This window comes from Bidens hawaiensis, unplaced genomic scaffold (assembly GCF_021521415.1).
Source record: "Bidens hawaiensis isolate Kalapana, Puna unplaced genomic scaffold, B.hawaiensis_p1.1 tig00029082_1, whole genome shotgun sequence".
Taxonomy (NCBI): domain Eukaryota; kingdom Viridiplantae; phylum Streptophyta; class Magnoliopsida; order Asterales; family Asteraceae; genus Bidens; species Bidens hawaiensis.
This window is the reverse complement of record NW_027494798.1, coordinates 174387-182756: the sequence shown is the minus strand read 5'-3', so window position 1 is coordinate 182756 and position 8370 is coordinate 174387.

Here is an 8370-nt window from a genome sequence, read left to right as displayed (position 1 = left end):
GTAATTATAACCCACATAAATCCATCAAGGGGAGGTTGTGTGATTAAACTACAACCATTTGAAGTTGTTAGAATTGGTATTTGAGAAATCGAAGTCAATCCTAATCTTTCTACTTTACGAAACTACTTGCCAACTTAAATTGACATCATTGAGGTGGCATGACATTAGGAAAGGGTGGACTTTAAAATGTGCATGTTACCTCCTTAGTGCCTAAGATGCTCACTTAAGGTTTAAGGAGCTATATATCATATATTGCTATGGCAAGTTTACCACATGCTTGAATATTAATTACAATGTTAAAATAGAGTGGATTCTTGATCTTAGATGGTAACCTTCGCATAATTGAACAACTCGTTTAGAATCTCTCGTCTTGGTCACCTATATATTATATAAAAGTATTTATATTTTATAAAGAGTTCAAAAATTAACCCCAAAATGATTAAAACCTCCGATTAAAATAAAACAACGATTTAGCATTAGAAACATTTGTGTCCATGGATCGATACTTGGTTCTTATCAATACTATTCTACATATACGATAGGTACACTTACCTCTTTGTGTGTGTTTAGTCTTTGTAGAAATCACTTTTATAAATTTAAAACACGATCTTGTGCAAAAAGTAAATCATTCCATCTATTAATATTTAACCGCAACGCACATCACACATCATGTTTTTGGTGCCGTTGCCGGGGACACGGTACGTTTCTAAGAACGATCCAAGTTTTAATTTAATAATTGTCTATAATTGTACAAATTTTTCTTAACTCTTATTTTATTTCATTCTTTTTACTAACTACTAAATATATAATTTTACGGCTAGCCTACGTTTTACCTTTATTTACCTAATTTTTACCTTAGCTTAATTAATTTAGACCATAGTTTAGTTTAAAGTAGCTTAGCCTAAGTCGTAGTTTAACTTAGACTAATCTTAGCTAACTTTTGCTTTAGTTTCCATTTTGATTTAATCCCATGTATGTCCTCTACTTCTGAGCCTGAGCTTGTTTCTCCAATTTCTGAACCGGAACGACTCTTTCGTCGACGAACTTGTAAATGGGCTACAGAAACCACCGAAGAAATCAAAGACGAATCAGTAGACGCCACCACATCAGGAGAAAATCAAACCGAAGAAATGAATGCGGCCTAGAACAATGAGCCGAACATGAGCCAATATGCCAAGCCAACTCTCGAAGGTTATGGCAATGGAGTGGCTCCACCCGATATCACCGAAAATTTCGAAATCAAATCAAGCACCATTCACATGGTGGAAAATTCAGTTCAATTTCACGGTCTCCTCGACGAAGACCCTCTTTCTCATATATCTCGATTCCTACGAATCTGCGGAACCTTTAAAATTCAAAACTGTTTAGAAGATCAAATCAAACTCAAACTCTTTCATTTCTCTCTAAGGGGTCAAGCCTTATAATGGATAGAATCTCTTTCCTCTGGTTCCATCACTACCTCGGACCAGATGGTTGAATAGTTTCTCCTCAATTATTTTCCGCCTGATAAAACTGCCAAATACCGAGCCAGCATTACCGGATTCCGGACCGATAATGATGAATCGCTACACGCAGCATGGGAAAGATACAAAAGTCTTCTGAGAAGATGCCCACACCATGGACTGCGCGTATGGTTACAAGTACAAACTTTCTTTGATGCACAATCTAGTCAAAACAAACAGGCCATCGACCAAATCGCTGGTGGAGACCTGGGATCCAAATCACCTAACGATGCATTTGAAGTCCTGGAGAAAGCCGCAAAGAAGAGTTTCGCTTACAACCCACCAAGATCTACACCTACCCATAAAGGAATACACCACATCTATTCTAACACTCTTGTCACAGCACAGCTTTAAGCCCTTTCTAAAAAATTCGAACAACTTCAAGCCGAGCTATCAAAAACCAGACTCACCTGTGACACTTGGGGAGGGAGTCATAAGACAAGTGACGGCAAACAAGTCATTATGGCCATGGAAGAAGTCGATTTCATTTCTCTTCAGAACAACGCTTTCAGCAACAACTACAATCCAGGATGGAGAAACCACCTGAATTTCAGCTGGAAAGACGGAGGTAACGCTCAACCTTTACCAGGATTCGAAAAAAGACCGATAAATCAATCCTTCCATCCTAAACCTCAATTTCAAGATCAAAGTTCTAGTAGCCATCAAAAGACAAGCTACTCAAGGATCAAAGAAATGTTAATCCAACTCATTACCAAAACAAATGAAGCAGAAAAGAAGGCCGACTCAAGAGCTGTTGATATTAGCGAAGTGTTGTTAAAACATGAAGCTGATCTCAAAAGTCAACAAGCATCACTTCAGAATCTAGAAACTCAAATCGGATAAATTGCCCGACAATTATCCGAAAGACCACCTGGCGCTCTTCCAAGCAACACAATCACCAACCCGAATGCGACAGCTAACGCTGTTACACACAGAAGCGGTACAACTACTGTTACCTCACCCACTTCAGAACCAGTGACGGAAAAGCAGTCTCCTAATGAAACGCATGACAGACTAACCTCGACGGGCACCGTAACACCCAAGGAGCCAGTCCGAAATTGTGTTCCACCTATTCCATACCCTGGAAGACTGAAGCAGGAAGATTGGAAGCTCAGTACGGGAAGTTTTTAGAACTCTTCAAAAAACTCCATATCAACATCCCTTTTGTCGAAGCCATCACTCAAATGCTAAAATATGCCAAGTTTCTCAAAGAAGTGCTGACAAACAAAAGAAAGCTGGAGGAACTCTCACATGTAACCCTAAGTGAAGAATGTTCAACAATCCTCCAAAGCAAGCTGCCAGCAAAAATGATCGATCCAGGGAGCTTTACTATCCCTTGTCTCATAGGAAATTTTTCTGTTAGCAATGCCCTGGCTGACCTAGGAGCTAGTAATAATTTAATACCTTATGCGGTTTTTGCCAAACTAGGGATAGGAGAACCAAAGCCCACCCGCAAGAGCATTCAATTAGCTGACCGATCTGTTAAATATCCTCGGGGCATTGTTGAAAACATGCTTGTCAAGATTGACAAATTTGTTTTCCCAGTAGATTTTGTGATTTTAGACATATATGAAAACAAAAGTGTACCTCTGATTTTAGGAAGACCCTTTTTAGCCACCGCAAAGGCTATTATTGATGTTTGCATCGGCAAGCTCACTCTCAGGGTCAATGAAGAGGCAATCACTGTTGACATAGAAAAATCTATGCAATACCCGCAACAACATGATGACACATTATACTGTGTTGACATCATAGATTCCATCGTAAGTTGCTATATGTGAGATTCCTCCATTAATACACCACTAGAAACACAAGTCTTAGACAAAACACTCAACATACCCATGTTAGGAAACGAAAATATCAAAGATGATTATCAGGAAGCATCAGAAGTAATATATGAAATCACTGAATACAATGAAAAATCAAAACCATCAATCAAAGAACCACCAACCTTAGAATTAAAAGAACTACCAAATCATCTCAAATACTCCTTTTTAGAAAAAGATTCTCAACTCCCAGTAATTATTTCATCTCACCTTTCTAAAGAAGAGAAAGACGAACTTCTTAAGGTTCTCAAAAACCATAAGAAGGCCATCGCATGGAAGATCATTGATATCAAGGGCATCAGTCCTTACTTTTGTACTCACAAAATTCTCATGGAGGAAGAATACAAACCCATGGTCCAACATCAAAGACGTCTCAATCCCAACATGCAAGATGTGGTGAAGAAAGAAGTAATCAAACTACTTGATCCCGGATTAATCTACCCAATCTCGGATTCACCTTGGGTAAGTCCCGTTCAAGTGGTGCCCATGAAGGGAGGAATGACGGTCATAATGAACGAGAAGGATGAGCTGATACCAATGAGAACCATCACAGGCTGGCGAGTTTGCATTGATTACCGGAAACTTAATGACGCCACAAGAAAAGATCATTTTCCACTTCCTTCTATCGATCAAATGCTTGAGCGATTATCTGGAAAAATGTTCTATTGTTTTCTTGATGGATTCTCCGGATATTTCAAAATTCCAATTGCTCCTGAAGATCAGGAGAAAACCACTTTCACATGTCCATACAGAACCTTCGCCTACCGAAGAATGCCATTTGGATTATGTAATGCTCCAGCCACCTTCCAACGTTGCATAGTGGCCATATTTCATGAAATGATAGAAAACTCGATGGAAGTCTTCATGGACGACTTATCAGTCTTTGGAGATTCCTTCGATCATTGTTTAAACAACCTCGACAAAATGTTAATCAGATGTGAAGAAGTAAATCTAGTGCTCAACTAGGGAAAATTCCACTTTATGGTGAAGGAAGGCATTGTTCTCGGTCACAAGATATCCCAAGCAGGACTAGAAGTTTATAGGGCCAAAATAGAAATCATATCCAAACTTCCACCGCCAACTTCAGTCAAATCCATTAGAAGTTTTCTAGGTCACGCAAGTTTCTACCGCCGCTTCATGAAAGACTTTTCAAAATTTCTAGACCTATAACCAAACTTCTGGAAAAAGACGCACCCTTCATCTTCTCTGAAGAATGTGTTGAATCATTCAACATATTAAAAGACAAACTTGTCAACGCACCAATCATGACTACACCCGATTGGACCCTTCCATTCGAAATTATGTGCGATGCAAGTGACTTTGCAGTTGGAGCCGTACTTGGACAACGCAAAGAAAAACACTTTCACCCAATTTACTATGCGAGTAAAACTCTTAATGATGCACAAGAGAATTACACCACAACAGGGAAAGAGTTACTAGTAGTAGTTTTCGCCTTTGAAAAGTTTAGATCCTACCTATTCCTTTCCAAAACCATAGTTTACACCGATCATGCTGCCATACGTTACCTCTTTAACAAACAAGATGCCAAACCCAGACTTATCAGATGGATTCTACTACTCCAAGAATTAGACATAGAAGTCAAGGAGAAGAGAGGGGCAGAGAACGTAGCCGTAGAACATCTCTCACGCTTAGAATGCCCAGCTTCAGAGGAACATCACGAGGAAATCATCAATGATAATTTTCAACATGAAGTTCTCATGCATATTCAAGCAGTCATAGAGGCACAATCCCTTCCCACTAACGATGCTCAAGTTGTTGTGAGATTCCTGAAAAGGTTATTTTCACGATTCGGCACTCCAAAAGCCTAATCAGCGACAGAGGTATCTATTTCTGTAACGCTCTGACAGACAAAGTCTTAGCAACATATGGGGTTCACCATCGACTGGCGACACCATATCACCCTCAAACTAGTGGGAAAGTAGAGGTCTCAAATCGAGGAATTAAAAGGATTTTAGAAAGAACTGTAGGAATGAATCGCAATAATTGGGCAGAAAAGTTAGATGACGCGTTGTGGTCCCTCAGGACGGCTTACAAAACTCCCATAGGAACGACACCCTTCAAAATCGTATATGGGAAAGCATGTCATCTACCAGTAGAATTAAAACACAAAGCCTACTGGCCTCTCAGAGCAGTAAACTTTGATCTAACGTCTGCCGGCATAAACCGGAAAGATCAAATTCGCAAGCTCGAGGAACTGAGAACATTGGCCTATGAAAATTCCTGGTCTTACAAGGAAAAGACTAAACGCCTGCATGACGCCCATTTAAAAGGAAAAAAGAAATTCCAAGTTAGCGACCGTGTACTGATATACAACCCTCGTTTACGTCTTTTCCCAGTAAAATTGAAATCTCGATGGACAGGTCCATACATAGTTGAATTAGTTTTTGACTATGGGACAGTTGAGATCTCAAATTCAAATGGCCAAACGTTCAAAGTAAATGGACATCGATTAAAACCATATATCGATGGACCATTTGAAGAAGTTCTGGAGGTATTAATTATGTTTAATTATGTTTTTTATATTTTATGTTTTATGTTTTAATGAAATTTAGGACTTTTAATTATTATCTTAAACTAACCAACAAAGAAAATCAGTTAAAAATGAACCAGCTTGACGAATAAGCAAAAATGAAAAGAATTATGCCTGCACAATGCAGCACGGTGCCGTGCTTGTAAAAGCACGGCACCGTGCTTTTGACTCCAGAACAGTTACGATTCTTAAAATCATTAAAATAACTTTTCCCAAACATCAACCCTAACATCCACTTCGTTTCTGGACGAAAAACGGCCGACCATTCCATATTACACTAATTTCTTCATCAATTCTTCAATTTCGAACCAAAGGTATGTAATTTAACAATTATATTGTTCAAGTTCATCATTCTAGGTTTAGTTTAACCCTAAAATCTCTCGAATTGACCAAATCAGGTCTAAACCCGAAAATAATATGGGTTACTCTATTAGTATAGGATGATTGGATTGTTGAAAGTTTGATTGTTAATGTTTAATTGAAAGGAACAATTCGGGTTTTGGATCTTGAAATAAATATCCAACAAACCACTAAACCCAATTGTTATAACCGGTTAGAAACGAGAGTTCGAATCCGAATAGGGTAGAAATTAGTGTTAAAAACACGAGCCGTGCCCGAAACAACACGAATCGTGGTCAACCATTAGTCAACTAAAAGTCAAAATCAACAGGAATTGAACAGCAGCAACAACACGGTACCGTGCCTCTGAAAGCACGCCGCCATGCTTTGCTCTCTGTTCTAGCAAATTGAAAATTTTTAACAAATTTTGACTAATTTGGGTATGATTTGCAGATGGACGAGTATGAAGACGATGTTCATGCATTCTTAGTCTTTTCTGGATGAAGAACAAGGGACAGACAGGCGAATGCAAGACTAACCTACCTAAACAGACGATTCCCAGAACCAAACTTCTACGCTTGTCAAGATACAACACATTTGTGAAAGGACCATGGAAAAGGGTGTTTGAACAAACGGGAGAGGCAGTGACAGAACTGACAAAGGAGTTTTTTGCCTCTTTCAGCATAAAGAAGAAGAAATTTGACATGTGGGATGAAGATGCAATCGAGTTTAGATGTGGGGGTGAATGGCATACAACTTCTGTCACCCAACTGGGAATTAATATGGGAATCTACATGACCGAGGAAACTAACTCAGACATTTGGTTTGCTGCTAAAACAAAATTTGCAGATGAAGAAGGTGATGAGAAAGTATAAGCTGGAAATACACAGGTACGTGTATGGGAACTATTGGGCTTTTGGGATGAAGCAAACAGCGCAAACAGTTCAAGAAGCACAGCCCTACGAGACCCACTCATGAGATATATACACCAACTGCTGAGCCAAACAGTAACAACACGCAACATATTTAAAGATGTGGTAAATCTAAGGGATTTGTGGGAACTTTATTGCATAAAGAATAGAACCGCTTTCAATATTACTTATCTTTTCTGCCAGCTTTTCAGAACAAATGCAGATGCACAAAGCCCGAATACCCCAATCTTTAGCGGTGCATGGATCTATAAGCTTTATGAGGCCTATGGTGTAGACAGGGAAGGGACACAAAGCCCTGAACCGATAGCTCTTGACCTCAGCTTGTGCAGCAAAATGCAGATAGCCCGACTTCTAAACACAAGACCAGAAATCTGGAGTTTCGTCTACAACCGGAATCAAGTTTGGGACCCGGAAAACCAATTAGAAATGGAAATGAATGATGAATGGAAGGACCAAATAGAAGCACTATGAGAAGCTGAATATGCACGAACAAGGCTTCGTAAACCATTCGTCCCAAACACGGGTAACTGATGATTGGCATCACTGGTAGGTCGGGCATGGGCATGGGCATGGGTTGGTAGTACTTTATGACATTATTATGTGTGTTTTTAAACAATTTACTTTATGTCGTACTTGTTTGTTTGTTTATTTGTTGGTTTGGATACTTTTATGCCCATAGGGGCCAAGAAATTATGGTAGGTACTAATTTAGCCCGATAAGGCAAGGGATGGATGATTCCATACCCAATTTTCAGCAGTTATGCTTGTTTGTTTGTAGTTGTTTGTAGTTTTATATTATACAGGTACAAAAACAGGAAAACAGACGATATACAGGGGACGCTCTGTCGAAATTTCGTTAACCCGTAGGGAAGTAACTCTCCATTTTAACCCATAATACTCAATCAAAATTTTTATCTTTTTCATGAATCTTTTCACATTGAGGACAATGCGAGATTCAAGTGTGGGGAGGGGAATTACTTGACCAATTATTTGTTCAACTAATTATAAAAATTCTCTAATCAACAAATATTTTTGCAGCAAACAAATATTATTTTTAGAAAACAAGAAGAGAAATCCAAGAATTTTTTTTTGCAAATAACCAACTAATAAAGGAAAGTGAAAAAGTAAAAAAGAAGTTTTGTAATATTGCGAATAAATTTATGCAAATAATGGCGTTAATACCCAATTCCTCCGTTACTGCGAGATAAACCTCATGCCATA